This window comes from Parasteatoda tepidariorum, chromosome 6, assembly GCF_982258835.1.
Source record: "Parasteatoda tepidariorum strain Cologne lab strain chromosome 6, Ptep-v5.0, whole genome shotgun sequence".
Lineage (NCBI taxonomy): Eukaryota > Metazoa > Arthropoda > Arachnida > Araneae > Theridiidae > Parasteatoda > Parasteatoda tepidariorum.
Window position 1 is genome coordinate 113,890,314 of NC_141760.1, and position 18,204 is coordinate 113,908,517.

Here is an 18,204-nt window from a genome sequence, read left to right on the forward strand (position 1 = left end):
TCTAATAGTATTTGTAACCAAACTTATTTAAATAATGGCATTATTGCTAATGATTTGATTCGACTTCAAAATGAATATTCGTACACTGTGATACCGTTGCAGTCTAGAACCGGTGGGATGAGTATCGGGACGGCTCTGTAGTTACCCAAGCGCTACCTTTGCTTTGCAACTTGGTAAATCAGCAATAAAATAAGTTTAAAATAGCACAGAAGTAGGCAACCGGAAAATTTCTATCATCAATACTTACTCAAAATAAACATTTGTATAAATTTGTATTAGAAATCTGTTTTTATTTGTTCTCATTTGAATTGCTTCAGATCGATCAAACTTTGAAATTGCTTCAGATAGATTGAGCAAAAGTAATGGTACTTACTAAGGATAATATTAAGAGCATTTATGAATATGTTCTGATCAAAAAAAAAAAAAAAACATTATAAGACTGTGTTCTAGTGGTCCTTCTAATTTTTTATTTTTGCGTCAATGCTAAATAATTAACGTTAACTAAGTTATAAATTTGACATAAGATGTATTTTTGAAGATGCATTCATTTTTTATAGTTACGATTAAGAATTTCCATAGTTGAAAGTTATAAAAAAAATATATTCTATGAAATCTGCACAATATTTTCTGTTGGGACATTCAAAGTTTGACTCCAATGATATTAAATGTACTCTTCACCTGGAAAACATATTCTTAATTAGTTGTGCCTTATGCTAACCAAGACGTTTTCTGCATAAGTTTTAATCCTTCTTAAATATTTACCTATACCATACCTGCCAACTTTTAATCCCTTCCATTATCATTTTTCCCAGTGGTATTAAAATGAAATTAAAAACTTCAATTTTAAGCAAGCAAATACGTTGCATTTGAAAAAACTTAAGTTGACAACCATGATAGTAACGCATATTAATATATGTGCTTAATTTTTGTAAGAATAGTGGTGATCAAAATCATTTAAAAATTAAGTTCATAATAGAAAAATAGTATGTATTTACTACCACTTTAAATATGAAAATAAAATCTTCCGGAAAATCCGGAAGAGTTGGCAGGTATGCTATACCAGAAAAAAAATATTTTCAACCCTATTTATTAAACATCAAGAATATTTTAAATCATGAAGACATGAATTTATGTTACATTTAGGGGATTCTGTAATCTGTCTTAACTATTTTTTTTAAAATCATTTTAAAAAAGTATAAGTTAATATTTAATCTTAGAAAAATATTATAATCTTATGAATCACTGTTTAGGAAAACCAAACAAAAACATCAAAACCTGCTTGCAGGAGAAAGCTGTGAAACTTAGAGCAATTACCAGAAAATATTTTCATCTAGTAATCAAACTGTTTTATATGTTCTTCCTTATGAGTGATTTATCAAATTTTGATAATATTTTTTTTCTTTGCTTAAATATAAACTTGGGCATTTACTTTCTTTTGATTAAGATTCCAAAAGTATATACTGGAGGCTGTGCTTATTTAGTGTCTCTAATAATTACTAAATCCTCTAAGAGTTAAATGAAGCAAAATTATTCAAAAATATTTCTGTGGTGCTGTTCTTTTCCATTGAATGACAAAGGGAATTTATTTAAAACAACTAATTATTAAGATTGTTAAATTTTATAATACATCCCTTTTTGTGTTATTTAAATATTCATTCTCTCAGAAATTGAATGACTTAGGTGCTACAGTAGAATGGGCTACAAAAATGATTGAAGAAATGCGAGTGGACGTTCAGAACGTCTTATCTTGGAAAAAACTAGCAGTAACTATTTAATATATTTTATAGCACTCCTTTCCTTTATTACCAAAGCTATATTTGACTACAAACGGAACTTATGAAAATGTCGGATTTTTATCATCATATTTTATGCTCTTAATGGAAAAAAGTTTAGAGGAATCCGAATACTCGGTATTTGGCCAATATTTTTGCCTGAATATTTGGTATTCTGCCAAATCACTATTCATTACATCCTTAGTTTTTACATAACCACTACTTTAATTAAATGACTTTAATTAAACGTCTTTTGACTTTCAATTAGCTTATTCTTGTTATAGTAAAGACTGTTGTCATATTGTATTTATTTACCAATTGAACTTACTCAAAAAATTTTGCTACCAATTGTAATGGTATGTTACTGGTACTTTTGAATTTAAAATCTTTTAAACTAAGCTACCTGTACTCTACTATAATTTAACTTTCAATAATCTTCAAATGGTGGTAGAGAGATTACTTTTGTCGTAATTCGTTAATAATTAAACTTACTTGAAAACTTCTACCTCCAATTAAAGTGGTACTTTATTGGTATTTATAAATTAAAAAATAAAAAACTTTTAAACTTCCTTTAAAATTATTTATTCATACCATGATTTAACTTTCATCTGTCTTCTTAGGTACAACGGGCTGTATATTTCTGCCTTATTTTCTTTATGCCCTAATTAAATTTTCACAAAATCTTTTTCTACTAATTTACTACCTAAGGAATAAAAAATTATAACCAAGTTTTTATCAAAACCTGATTAACTTAAGAAACTGTTTTGTTCTATGACTCTATAATAAATTGTAAATGTAAAAAAATACTTTATTATTTCTTTTGTTATAATCTGCAAATTTCCACTTTCACTTAGTTATCTTCAAATGGTTGGACTTGAATAGCCATAAATATTAGTCATAATAAAATTTTACTTCTTGATTTTTTTTTAAGCTGTGTCTTTTTCAATTTATTTGATTTTTGAAGAATGTTTTAACTATTTATAAAGCTTTTCAAAAGCTCCTTCTTTTGGAATTTTTTATTTATCTATTTTATTCATAGTAGTTAGAACTATTTTTTTTTAGTGGATATTTTTGTTGCATTGCTATTTTCATATTTAGATCCCAAGGTTCTCAACTCCATAAATGGTCTGAATATCTCACTCCTGCATTTCGAAATAATCTTGCCGTTGATCCATTCCTTAATTGGCAATATTTTGGGAGTAATACTGGTTTTTTATGCACATTTCCTGGTAAAGGAAAAATTTATGGTCATTTTTTTTAATAAATAAGACTTATTCTTGTTGGGGGGAAAAATATGTAATCTTAACTTTTAGCCAGTTAGGTTTCTGAAAATATGATTTAAAACCTAGCAATAAACTTAGACTTTAAAATAACTATTGTGTGTAAAGCAAAACAATTCCCTTCTCTTATTGGTATTAATTTTTTTTTTTTTCATGTGTGTGTGTATATGTGATTAAAAAGTAAATTTTCCCTAAAATTGTCCCTAAATATTTTACTACTATCATATTATATTGATTTTGCATTAAAAAATAGCTGCAATTAGCTATTGTTGATTAAATAAATGCTGAAACTGCAACTGTCATCAATTCAGAAGACCATGACAAATTATTTTGTTGGATACTTTTTTTTAAGTGCAGAAGCATTTAACTATAGTTATAATTGATGTATTCCTAGTTTAAAAATGGAAATAGTAAACTAGTAAAATTGACCATATTAGTCTCTGATAACTTATATCTAATAATGTCACTTCATGTTTTTTAAATTATCTAATTTTTTTTGTGTTTCTTTTATACAAATTATTTTAAATTAATTGTACTCAAATGTAATTAATAAGTGCTTTATATTAGTTAACTAGTTTTTGAGTAATACTGTTTCAATTTATCTTTATTTCAGATCCAATCTCTGCAATATAAAAAATTAAAAAAATCATAAATTTTTCCATTTTGTTAGGCAATTAATTATTGTTACTATTTTTAAGCTATCTTCAGTTTCAAAATTTTTTCTTCATTTTTACAGCCACTACTTGGGTGAAAGAAGGCAGGGAAAAGCCAGACATTTATGATTGCCGAACTCGCTCTTGGTGAGATTTAAAATTTTGATGAGAAATCTAAATATGTATTTTTACAGGGTTCCTAGAGGTCTTAATTTTAATAAGTGGTGACAAAAATTAAATAATGTCACTTAATATTGGTGTTACTTTATTTAATTATTCTCATAGCATCATTATAAGTTATTTTACATTTCCCATGTTTCAACCTTTAGTATTATGCTTCATGGATGGGACATAGTCATCATTCCTTCCATGAAGCATATTAGTATAGCACTATATATGAATATTAATATAGGGCAATACTATCCTTTATATCTTTGCAGTCTTCAGATGTATAAAACTTTAACCTAGTTTAATAAAATCAAGCAGTTCTACTAATATTTACTAACCTTTAGAAATGTAATTTTTTTTTAAAAAAGAATTAAAACATGGCTTTTACAGTTTTTACATATCGTAACGTCTGGTTTTTGTTTTTGTTTTTTTAAACTTATGAAAGATACTATAGATTGGAGTAAATATAAATGATACTAAGAATTAATTTAGCAAAAATTACTCAAACTGCTTTTTTTTCTGAACTGGGCTGTATGGTTTTAAAATCCTCAAATCTGATATTTGTATATCGTGAAATTACCCTATCGTAACTAACTATGAGAGAAATGCATTAGTTCGTGAAAAAAATGAAAAGGTTTACAAAACTGTAGCTTGTAATAAGGTATTCGTCAACCACAATTTTCTATTTTTTTTTATGAAACTGATATATATATGTATAATTGGAAGAAACCTAATATTTCAAGTATAACTATTTGGATTGCAGATCAAAATGTGTAAAATTTAGGAAGTTTTCCTCAAATGCATTAGCAATTCCTCAAATGCAACACACATACAAATGTAGCTTACAGGGAGTGCCAACTTAAATTTTTCAGTTTTAGTTTGCAACCGACTTAATATCAGTTTGATTCACATTTAACGTATGTTATCTGTCTTTGTTTTAAAGATTAAGTTTCTTTACCTTCATGCAGATCTCTTTATTGCTTTTCGCTATTTAAAAGTTCTTTAAATAAGTAAGATAGTGTTAATTAAACATATTTTGTGCATTTATATAAATGTGTGTATATATATAAATTTTGTTTGTGAATCAGCCTCTCACACTGCCTTTTTTTATGCTATTGTATTGATATATTTTGTTTTTGTTATATTAATGTAATATTAGAAAGCACTAGGTTTGCAGCTATAATTGTTTGAGCTTATTACTAGATTATATTTTTTTATTGTTAAATTTAAATTTACTTTTTTAATTTTCAATAATTTTTACTTTTTTTAATTTACAATAGTTTTTTCTTTTTTTCCTTAAAATTCTCCCTTTTTTTGTTTGTTTCCTTGTTCTCTTTGTGTTTTTAACCTACATTATGGGTTCTATGTACTTGCAGCTTATGCATAGTTAATAAAATCTTAATTTTTCTTTCAAACTTTCTCTTTTCTTTTATTTGTCTCTTATGTATATATATATATATTCAAGTTAACTGTATCCTCTGTTTTCTGATATATTTACTTTGTATTTTCAGGTATGTAAAAGCTGCAGTCTCACCAAAAGACATAGTTATTCTTGTTGATAGTAGTGGATCTGTGACAGGAATTAGAAAAGAAATAGCAAGGAATGCTGTGACTGATATTCTTTTAACATTAACAGAAGATGATTTTGTCACTATTCTTGGTGTAAGACAACTTTGTATATTAATTAGAATTATTAAAAAGTTTATTTCTAGATTTCATTTAATCTTTGTTAATAACTTTTAATCCAAAAATGTACTAATGATAAGTAATGGATCATCTAGAATAATTACTGTGACTAAAAATATATAAAGATTCCAAAAATGCTTTATAAGTTTTTGCTCATTTGTCTAAATTTATTTTTATCATTTTCTGTGATATTTGAAACATTTATTCTATTATCATAAATGTCTATTATGCTTTAAAAAATAAGTGCTTGTTACTTATGTTGTCAATTTTAAACTTGTCTACTATTTTCTGTTATTGCTATCGGTTCATAAATTTATCTTTATTGTTTAAATTATTTTCATTATGCAAACTAGAAAATTAGGAAAAATAAGAATTGTTCCTAAAGTTTTGATTATAATGAATGATAACTATGTTCATCCCTAGCTTTCGGACGAAGTCACTCCTGTTGTTCCTTGCTTTGAAAATGCTTTGGTCCAAGCAAATGAAGAAAATATATGAGTATGAGAGTTAAATTGTTTACATAAAATTTATTTGTACATTTCAATTATAAATCTGTCTTTTTTTTTTAATGAATAATGTTTCGAAACTGTTTGTATGTTTTTTAACTGTTCACATTTTATGTATTTATCATTTCATTAGTCAATTTTTTAGCACGTCAAAAAAAAGTTTTTTGCTTTAGCAGAAGTTCTTATAAATTTCTGTTTCATGAAAGATATTTGGATCTATCTTTCATTAAAATTCAATGTATAATGTAATTTTTATTCCACAGCTTATTCATTTATCTGATTTAACTTATTTCAAATCTTTATACACGATTAAATAAATAAAATGCGGTGTTTGATATATGAATTTAAAATCAAAATTTCAAACCAAATATTCAGAGAGCATTTCTAACTAAAACACCTCTATATTCTCTACTTTTTTTCTCTATTTAACATATTTTCTATTGTACAATTCAATCAGTTGTATAATTTAGCATATTGTTACCTTATATTTATAAATTATCCTATTTTAACTAAAACTATCCTGTCTATGAAGATAGTCTTAGCTGCCTGTGTAAGATAAGATAGTAGTAATTTGCTGTTAATTAATTGGATGGCTGGGACTTCTCAACTAAACTACAATTCACATCTCAATCTTAGTTGAATATTTTTTGGGATTGTGATTGCTTTGAAATTCTTGATTATGTGAGTGCTCAACTGTTCAATTTCTTCATTTAAGAATGTTATGAAGAAGAATTTTTTTTAATTAAATTCATTACGATAAGCCATGTGTCACTTTTTTGAAGAACAAAAATTTAGTCTTAAATTTTTCTTTCAAATTGGTTTTCTCTTAATGCATGTTATGTCATGAAGTTAAACAATATTTATGTATTTATTTTTTGTGATACATACCATAATTTTAAATATCATACTTTTTAGGAATTTATGAAGCATATGAAAAAAATGGAGACAGCAAATATAGCAAATTTTACATTGAGCTTGATAACAGCCTTTGAAGTTCTCCAAAAAGTAAGTTTCATATGTTTTAAAATTAAATAATATTATCATTTGCTTGCTGAAATTATCATTGAAACTAATATTTTGTGCAGTGATTGATTTGTAATTTTTTTCCCTCTGAAAACAGATATAAACATGAAATATCTGTTTTCAATGGTTGTGAATCTATCAATTCTATAATGAATAAGTGATAAAATATTTCAATTTTATAATACTGTGATATAATAAGTGATATTTTTCCTAAACTTTTTAGCATATTTTCTGTGTGTTTTCTTCTGATCAGAACAATAAATATGTAACTCATATTACTTTTACAAAAACCTCTAAAAAGTTTGATGGAAATTTATGGAAATTGATATTTTAAAAATTAGTGTATCTTTTAGCCTCAATAGTATTATTTCACTCTCTGTTTTATCTTTTTTGTCCATTTAATTCCCCTTATTTTAACCTAACAGCCTAACATTCTCTGTTCACAAATATATATGACTAAAATTTCATGTATCCCTTTTAACTGTCAATTCTAAACTCCAATCAACATAAGACATAGTTTAATTCCTATCAAACTAGTTTTTCACTGCTAGAAATCGTGAAATTAATGCCATGCAAAATAGTGTATCATGAGAAACTCTATTCTCAAATTTACACGGTGATAAAAAGTTGTCCCTGTGGTTTTAAATTTATCAACAAAAAAAATTTTATCTCTAAAAATATTACTTATATAATCTATTATATATAATTCTCTTACGTGGCTCCCAAATTTTGGCTGTATTTCTTTTCCGCCGGTGGCAACGTTTGCTTTGTTTTGTTTGCGTTTTGAAAACACCAAAGCATTCCGCCTTTTAATGATGTGTTTCTGATCTAATATATATAATTTTCTTACGTGGCTCCCAAATTTTGGCTGAAGTACTTTGTACAACTAAATAAGGTTCTTTTCACAACACTTAAATATTTACTTTATTTTCTTCATATATCAGTCGGCAAAGAATTCTGTTAGGTTAAAAAACATTTCGCTAAAAAAATAACGAATTCTAAAAGAAATAAAAATAAACAAGTTAAAAAATAAAAATGCTGTTGCTAGCCATAGAATTTTTTGAAAGTTAACTTAGCAACATAAATCAAAATGACATAGAAGCGTAACTAGATCAAAATTATGATACCTGAGCGCTTGACGTAACAAATCCTTCAATTCTATAAGTGTTGTATCGCCAAATGCCCAAATTAACAATTTTGTTTTTAAAGAAATTCTATAAAAAGTTTTAAATAAACAACCTAATTCTACAACTGCTTCTTGAAGAACTTGGCTCATTGATTAAAAATATTGTTTTAATTTTGCAATACTAACTTTACTTCTACTTTCATTATTGCTATGACCCTCTTTCATTACATTTTACAACTTCATGCTAAATTTGAGGACTTTAAATTGTTTTGTGGTTGAATACTGGCGTTTAGAAATGTATACATAAAAAAGTAATATTTAGAAGTTAAGAGTTGCCTAAGAAAAATTTGAGTTGTTGACATTGAATTTAACAATGGAAGCAATCGTTTTTGTGAAAAAATGAATTGTATTGTTGACATCAAAACTAAGAATATTGTGTTTCAATTTAACAATACTACCTTAATTTATACTTTAGAATTGCCTCGGAGAAATTTGAATTGTTAGAAATGACTTAAACAAAAAGTTTTATTTTTACTGACAAATACTATATTATAATTTTAACTTTTTCTATGAGTATACTCAATTTCTTATTCTTTTCTTTGTTTTTTATACATTTTATATTTCTGTGATAAAATAAAAAACTTATAGTTGTTCTGCTTCTGAACACTGATGAAAACACAAAATGATGGGCTTCATCAACAATCAAAAATATCTACATTCCATATTAATAGGATGGCGCCCTTCAGAGAATTAAAAATACAAAATTATCTTCATCAAAGCCGATGCTTTACAACCGGCGTTTAGTGGCAGACTACTATTTGATATTGTTTTACAACATATGACTTTAGCCCTCTGGTGGGAAAGACTTTGAAACAAAACTTGCAACAGTTACTTTTCTCAACAACTGAAAATTAGAATAGTGTGATTAAGAAAAATATGTGAACTGCTTAGATTTTTAAAATAATATTGAAATGTACAGGTTTAGAATTTTCTACAGTGAAAAGTTTTCGAAACTTCAGTATTAAAAAGAAGTATGCAAAAGCTAGACGTTAAAAACGTATCCAATGAGCGAGCATTGGATTGCGAAGCAATCCAAAATGAACTACGAAAGCAGTTCCGGGGGTTGGTGAGCGCCAGCGAGCAGGGGGCGAAGCCTCCTAATATATTCCAAGTTTTAAATATATTTTATTCATCGATATTTTGTTCTGACATTTTCACTCTAAACTTTGTTTTTGAACTTATATACATATTTGAGCTTTAAAACTAAAATGTGTTGTATATTTAGATTTCTTAAACATTAAAAGTTTTTTTTTTAAAGAATAAACTTAAGACTCATTCCACAATAACTAAATGTTTTTGAATTTGACTAAAAAAAAACTTGTGAATATGTGAGTATAGAGATCAATCTTTTATCTATTTAAAATTTTGAATTTCTAAAAAAGTTTTGAAAAATTTTTTTTTTAATATACTTGGAAAATTTTACAGTTGAGAGAAGATTTTATTCGAAGCTGACTAAAATGCCTAGTTGGTGTTTAAAAAAATCAATTCCGAAGTTGTTTTAGTATATTGCCTACTATTGTTTCTGATGAAATGACTATGCTATTAGGAAAAATGGTAGTTTGTGGAATTTGGAGGAATTGCCTTTGAAATATACAAAAATATCAAGAATCTGTTTATTAGACATCTTTTTTTAATGATATAATTTAATCATTTAGAAAATAATATTCTATATTTTGTTTTTTTACAAACCACATAATTACAGAAATTTGAGTGTTTTCGAAATATTTAGCATGTTTTTCCCCAAAGCTGTGAAATCTGCAATCAAATAATATAGAAAATAATTAATAAGTTAGCGAAACCTGTTTACTTTCTCCAAATGTTTCCTTGTGTTAAGGATCTGTTCTACCAAAACAACTTAATTGTAACCGTCTGTTTACAAGCTTTCTCTTTACCTAAATTTAATCCACTGTAACACCTCAACTCCAGTGATCCATAAGGCACTACTAAGAAATCTAATCATGTATGTTACATAATATATTAAATTTCAACACTAAAAAACTTCTTATAGTCGCCTTGACAACAAAAGAAAAGGAGCAACCATATTTAGAAATTTATCTTAATTGATATGTTCATGTTGTGAAGAGTAGTGTATTTACTGAGTGTTTGGACTGTTTTCCTGTGGAAAAGAAAAATATGTTTATTGTTTTGTACATATAATGTGAGAGGCCATAGTAAGATTAGATATTAATCATTAGCAGCCTTGCATTAACAGAGTGGATTTGGATGTTGTAAATAATGGTATTATGGCTTTGAATTTGTTTTGTGCGAATTTTATGATTATTGAATAATTGCTAGCAACTTCACATGTATAATGATATCTAATTTGCTTTACATTACAAAAAATTTGACTCCAGGAATGCACTATTTTTTTAATGTATTTTTGCACCAACTTTGGTATTGTTAACAGGAACGGATATTTTATCATAATCAAAATATTTTTGTTTTTCAATTGTTTTCAATCAAAACTAAAAATAAATTTTACTTTATTGTTGCAGTACAATCGATCTGGATTGGGTACTCAATGTAATCAAGCCATTATGATAATTACCGATGGAGCTCCTAATACATTTGAAGACATATTTAGGCGTTACAATTACCCAAATTTACCTGTAAGTTTTCTTGTCATTATAAGACAGCAGTTATCATTTAAATGTAATGTTTTTTTATAATTTTATTAAATGGAAGCAATCTTGCTTAATTTTTCTTCTAATTTATAGGTCAGAGTATTTACATACCTAATTGGTAAGGAAGTTACTGAATCACATGAAGTAAATTGGATGGCCTGTGCAAATAAAGGTTTGTCTTTTTTTTTATATACATTTTTTTTTGAACTATGTTAGTACTTGGTTTTATCCAACCTAGTCAAATAAAATCAGGTTTACATTGAAATAATGCTTGATTATAGTATTAAATTTACACAATCACCTTGTACACTGCTAAGAAAAAAACTTGAAAATTGAGGAACATAAGTAATTATGAATTTCATATGTTTGTAACTTTTATTAAATTATGTGTAACTGACCTAACAGAAATCATAAATAAAACTTTAATCCTACTTCTCTGCATTGGTACAAGCTTCATGTGTCCATTATTTACATTTGGGGCTCTGTATCTAACCTTCCTATGATTTTAACTTGGTCTAGCATGTAACTTATAGCCTTTTGTACTACTTGATTTTGTCCAACTGACTAAATCTCAGTTTTATTCTACATAGCCATTTAACAGAAAGGGAGAGTTATATTATTTTAAACTTGATGCGAAATCTGCTTAAATAATTGCTAAAAAAAGGCATTATCAGATGATTTTACTGAAAATAAATCTTTTAAGAACAAAAAACTACAGAGTAATATTGATGATGTAAAAATTAAAACTTTTATGATAAATATTTCAAATAATTACTATTGATAGAGAAATAGTCTGCACTCTCTTTCATTCATCTCTGAATAAAATGATGAATACCTACTTCTAGTTTCATGTCATATCTGATAAATGTCAGCAGTAATTTAATCAAAACTGATTGCTCCCTATTTTATTCCTCTTCCCAATTTTGCCCATCTCTCCTATTTACAAAAAATTAGTGATCACGGAGATATTCATTCTCGTAGAAATAATTATTTTCTGAATTTTGAAATAAGTAGCATTAAGAGAACACTGAAATATAATGCAAGTTGTTTTATAGTAATCAATAAATAAAAACTGGAGAACAAATTTTATTTTTTGTCAAAACTAGACTCAGAAAACTTAAGAAATTTAATTGTCACATTGTGTGCTGTCAGATTTTTATTCCTCCTCCTTTTAGTGATTCAAATACCTGTCTAGATATCAATGTTGTTGAAATTTCCATTGCCTATTATGATATTTTGACTGTGGCTTCATTTTGTAATTTATAATAGAATCAATGCAAATGTCTAGTTGCGTTAGTACAAATTTTTTTTTACTCTGGATTGGTTTTAATATAAACATGGCTTTGTGATTATTTAACTTAGATCCAAATTTTCTGAACAAAAATTCATTTTTTTTTTCAGTTTTTCATTTTATTCATTATGTATGTGTATGATTTTTAGTCTTCCACTCTCAAGGGCCTTAATATATTTTACTGTTTTCCAGGTTTTTATACACACATGGCTACACTTTCTGAGGTTCGGGATAAAGTTCAGGTCTGTGTATATTTTTTATGCAAACTTTTTTAGTCTCTAGATTATTTGGTTCAATGGTCATTTTTTTACTAAATAATGTATCTCTGGTTGTCCTATATTTGTATTGCATAAAATATTTGTAAAAGGAAATAACCTTGCATTATTGTAATCTATGACAAAAGTTTTGTACCATTGGAATGACAAGGTTTATGTCCCTCAGAAAAAACCTGAAAAACTCAGGGGGTATAAATTTGCTTTTTAAAACCTGCAGGAGATAGAAACTGGTTACAAAAACCAGCAAAAATTGAAAATTCAGGAAAGTTTGTAAACAACTTTTTCAATAAAAAGTAACAATTTTGTATTAAACCTCCTTTTCACAAAATTTGTAATTTTATAACACAAATTCTTCACTTCTATTGACATAACAATTTTAAGTTAGAAAATATCTTTTATTTTAATTTAATAAGAAAATATTAACTGTATTATTTAAATTAGTTTTTTAAAGATGCAATATTACTTTAAGAAGGAATTTGATTTATTTTTTGAATTAAAAATAAAAGTTTTTAATTTTTTGTGATTAGGAGCTTCTTTGGAGGTGATTAGGGCTTATTCAAATATTATGAAACCATGTTTTAGACTAACCCTCCCCCTTGTCAAATAACAGTTTATTGTTTAAGGATTACTTATGAAAAATCTGGTTTTACATGCATGAGAAAAATATGTGAGAAAATAAGTATTTTTAGTATTTGTGCAATATAGTACATGAATCATGCTTAAAAAAAATACCTATTTGGGTGTGATTAATTGGAACTCGCTAAAAACATAAAATTTTCTCATATGCACCAATTCATAGTCTTAGATTCTAAACCGGAATAAAATTTAAAACAAATGTGCGTAAGATGAGGTGAATATTTTTGATAAGAATTTAATGGTTAATATTTCTTAAAATTAAGACTGCAATGCAATCTTTTTTTTTATTATATTCTACAATTTTGTTAAAAATCATGTAATGATTTTTGAAAGACTCATGAAAGCTCTTTTGTCACTCGTATCTTTTTCTGTTATCAACATTTGAAATGTATAAATCTTTTTAAAAAGATTTTACCAAAATTTTGGGACAAATTTTGTCGGGTATCAATTTAATGAATTTCTATTCTTACTGTTTCAGAAATATGTGCCAGTTATGAGCAGGCCTGTTGTTTTGTCTGGTACACGACCATTTGTATGGACATCTGTCTATGCAGATGTGCCGGTGAGTTGTTAATTTAATCCTTTTTAGTATTTAAATCATAATTTTTTACGTACATGTCTGTTTCTATAACACAGATGTTTTTATCAATATATTTAATATGAACTATAATTAATAATTGAATAAATGTTTCTTAATGTCTCATATTTTGCGAATATCCAATATATAAATAATGAATGTCCTCTATATATTGTAATACAAATATAATTTAAGAAGTTTTACTTTACTATCTTTTATTATTATTAAATTAATAATTTTTTATTTAAAGTTCATAAGTTAAATATTTCCACAAGCGTTTGACATATTTTTACATTTTTCTGCTATAAAAATTTATTAAAATAATAGTATTTGAGCATGTATCGGAATATCGTTTTTAAGTAATAAGCTAATAAACTCAGCTATATCATTTTAGCCGCAGTTTTTATACCACTTCAGCTGTACTACTTTAAAACTTGCATGTTTTTTGGATTTCTTTTAAAGCTTTAAGGATCTTAAAAATCATTTTTTAAACCTAAATTATTTTATGCATAATGCTTCATGATTAATAATTTTACACTATGCACTAATCTATTTTTTCATTGTTAATTTTAATGAAATTTTATTTGAGTTCTTATTACTATTTTTCTCATCAGTTTAAGAAAAAATTAGAGCCAATCTAATTTTCAAAAATAGTACTTGGTATAATTTCTTATATTTACTGCTTTTAAACAAAATTCAGGCAACTGACCTCAACCTAGCAGAATGGAAAGATAGAGAATTTGAACAAATTCGTATCAAACTAAATCAAATGCGAATTCAGCAGTGGCATTCTGCCCAAGAAGATGAAGATTATGCTGATCCTGATAGTACACCTGAGCCCGAACACGAAACAAAAGAGATTAGGGTTTGTGTTTTGTTCTAAAGTTAATGACCCTATGTTTTGCTGATTCCCAATTCAAATCCTGATGTTTGTTGTTTCTAGTAAATTACTGAACAAGCAAATGACTCCAAATTCCATGAATCCATACCCTGTAATTTCAAAGTTTGCCTTAACATTCACTGATTCACTTTAGGGTCTTGAAGAAAACCTTTAATCTCATTTAGACTGATGAATTAATTTTAAAAAATTAACTATAGCGAAGGAAATTGTGTTTTTTAATAAAAATTATGAAAAATAAAATTAGTTTTGAACTAATCTTATTATTTTAACTTTCTTTGATTTTTTATAACAAGCAATGAAAATTGTGTGTAAAACTAGAATTTGGAATGATGCTTTTTTTTGTTGCTTTTTTGCATTATTATAACGGAAGATGTCTTTTGTATTACTTGAAATATTAATGGATAACTCTTTAACAGTGTGCATTTGTTATATTTCTCTGCATGCTGCATTCTGGAATTTTACATTATCTCATGAAACATTCTGCGTGTGCTATTTATGTATTAGATTCCTCGTAGTAGGTTCAAGAAAAAACAGGTGTGTACCCTATTATGTTCTAATTGTAATTTATACTATGTATAATTATTCTATTTTTACCCTTAAACCTTTTTAAAAATTTTGTTCCATTATTTGGCTTGTATTTTTCATGAATTTTTAAATGAAATATATCTTTAATATGATTCTGTCTTTAAAAAATGTAGTTATGATTTATTTATATGTATGTTACTGGAAATATATAAAGCATCTACATAATGTAGGATGCCTAGTGTTTTGAGGCAAAGTATGAAACATGAAAATTATTATTACAGGGAAACCTTGGTTAAGCAGACAATCTTGAGACTTAAAAAATTGTCTGTTAATGAGAGTTGCCCATTTGCAGGAAAGGTACATTAGCAACGAAGGCTAAGGCCATTAATTGTTTGGAATAATTGATGGCATTAATTGGATTTGAGATAAAATAATTAAATTATCTATAATAACTATTCACATTGATATTTATTTAAACTTAACATAATTATAACAACAACAAAAAAATAGCATTTAATATATACCTTTGTTTTATATTTATCTAATTGAAAATAAAGATGTGAAGTTTTTTAAGCTGCTGCATATAACTATTTCTTCGTGATACAGTTTTAAATCATTTAGCATTTTTGTATCGATTTCATCAGTTTTGGATAGATAAAAATAGATATATACCCTCTAACACCTCTCCACCACTTGATAGAAAGCATTGCAATACCTTTTTAAAGGTAAACCATTCTATATCTCTTTGAAGATAAAACGTTCTATGGAATACTTGTACATGCCAGAGAATGCCTGAATATTATGTAAAATAATGTTTAATCATTTCATTCTTTGTGGGGCAATTCTAGGTATTATGTAAAATACCGAATTTCATACATTGCTAGTAGCGTGTACAGTAGAACCTCGATTGCTCGTTTCCCGTATAACAATTCATTACAATGTATAGATACGGGAAAGTGGCGAATGCAGATCAACAAAAATATTAAATAATGACCTGAAGACACATAAAAAGTTGTAAAGAAATAATAGACTGGAAAATCAATAAATTTAGAATAAGTATTAAAATTTTAATTGAAATTTACTTGCTGCAAAAATATTTAAGATGCAAAGGAAAGAAGAATAACTGATTTATATATTTATTTAAAATATTTGGAACTATTTCATTGAAAACAACACTCCTCTAACAACAACTAACTTTTGACATTTTCGACAGATTGTTCTTCATCTTCTGTATTTCCGTGTGGCTATGGAAAGTCTCTCATTATTTTGAAAGCATTTCGCAAGTGTTGGCAGTGGTTGTGGTTCCATTTCATTCTCATCAGTATCACTTTGCACTTTTTCAGCTTCTGCAACCATTTTTCAAGCTGACAACTCCACAAATGTCAACATTTTTATGAAATGAATTCATAAACATCAAGCTTGATTATTGAGGCGTTTTTCCCAAACTGTAACAAATCCTTATCTTCTTCTCCATCGGTATCATCAGAAATTACTTCTTATTTTTTTCTTATTGATATTTTTTTTAGTGTTGTAAAATTTCTGAAAAACAGATGTGGGAATCTGCCTGTTTCATAACAAAAACTGATATTATTAACATTATAAGAATAGCATTTGGGATAAAACTGTTCAAACAAGACGATACAGGGGGGAACATTGGATTGAGGTTCTACTGTGTCCAATTTTATTTTTAAGAGTTTTCAATGTGATTGACAAAGCTCTTAGACAGGAAATTATAATATTACAAAATTATTATAAAAATGATTAATTTTTGAAATCAAAAACATCAATGTCATGTTTATTATTTCTTAAAATAATATGCTAAATATATTAAAATTCCAAACATCATTAAAGCTTGCGCTATACTTTTTTTAACTTTGTACGTAACTATTGAGTTTGTAGCAATTAGTCTAAAGTACTGCAATGGTGTATTTTGCTCATCATCCGAATTATTAAATTACTGCAAAAAAATCTGAAAATAAACACCTGTTTTAATGAATTCCATACAATTTGATGTATTTAGTCATCTAGGCTCTTTGTTTATAATGTCTTTTTTTACATTCTGAGTTTTTTTCTTAATTTTAATTCTCATTTTGTAGAATGCATAGCCTTGGATAGAATGTATAAAGTAGTATAAGAAAGCGAAAGTAGATAACATCAAACAACAAACTAAAACAAATGAAGAAAGAATCTTTTGTTTAACATGCCATGCATATCACAGCATGAATTTTTGTTAATAATCAGCTGCTTTGATAAGGATTTTATTTTATTATTATTGCATTATCTAAGTCTTTTATTGTATTTATTTATTTTTGCATACCATGAATCTTCCACGAAATTTGATTCTTTTTTTTTCCTGCAACAAATTTCAAACCCTAGCCTGCACATAGCATTTTAATACATTTTATTTAGAAAATAAAATTAGTTAATTATTATTTAGAGCATCTAAAGACAAGAATGCAAAAAGACAAGTGGTTCAATGAATGTTTGCTTTAACAACGTTTTGGTGTTAATAATTGTTGTTGTTTTTTTGCAAAAATCTTTATTTAACAAATCGAAAAGTAGTGCCATTAATCTCTGTAATAAAAAAGCTAGGTTGTTTTTATGTAAATAAGTTTATAATTCTAATGAAGTGTTGCTCTTTTCAGCCTCTTCAATTAATGACTACAGTTGCCACTCCAGTATTTGATAAACGAAATGTAAGTACACTGGCCTAACGTTGCAAACTGTGAAACTTGCAGCATATTTCCCTTCTTTATTCTTGTAAGAGTTTTTTTATTATTTATTTATTTTTCTGTGAGTTAAAATAAACTTTCTCTTAGATCAAGTCTGCTAGTTTATTGGGAGTGGCTGGTACTGATATTCCTATCAGGGAAATTACTAAATTAACAAGAGCTTATAAGGTATCTTTCATATTCACTCTATATACATTAGTATAATTATTTGTGTCAAAAAAATCAAATCAGCTTTAAACTTGATTTTCTTTTTACAGTATAGTAAATTAAATATAAATAATTTTTTAACATTGTTTAAATCAGTATGTTTTTAAAGTCTGTACTGATTTTTAATAATTCATTTTTTCCTAATTTTTTTTACCAAAAGTT

General features: G+C 26.7%; 1 pseudogene across 1 annotated transcript in view; it reads left to right on the forward strand.

Annotated features, from left to right (window-relative positions):
• Nucleotides 1-251: 251 nt before the first annotated feature.
• LOC147808302 (voltage-dependent calcium channel subunit alpha-2/delta-4-like) overlaps nucleotides 252-18,204 on the forward strand; it is a 50,803-nt pseudogene continuing 32,850 nt past the window's right edge. The window contains exons 1-13 of the transcript XR_015434963.1: nucleotides 252-1,772; nucleotides 2,815-3,001; nucleotides 3,789-3,852; nucleotides 5,385-5,535; nucleotides 5,983-6,057; nucleotides 6,981-7,070; nucleotides 10,770-10,883; nucleotides 10,992-11,070; nucleotides 12,382-12,431; nucleotides 13,579-13,662; nucleotides 14,378-14,542; nucleotides 17,749-17,799; nucleotides 17,923-18,003. The product of XR_015434963.1 is annotated as a voltage-dependent calcium channel subunit alpha-2/delta-4-like (transcript). The remainder of the gene's footprint in view (nucleotides 1,773-2,814; nucleotides 3,002-3,788; nucleotides 3,853-5,384; nucleotides 5,536-5,982; nucleotides 6,058-6,980; nucleotides 7,071-10,769; nucleotides 10,884-10,991; nucleotides 11,071-12,381; nucleotides 12,432-13,578; nucleotides 13,663-14,377; nucleotides 14,543-17,748; nucleotides 17,800-17,922; nucleotides 18,004-18,204) is intronic.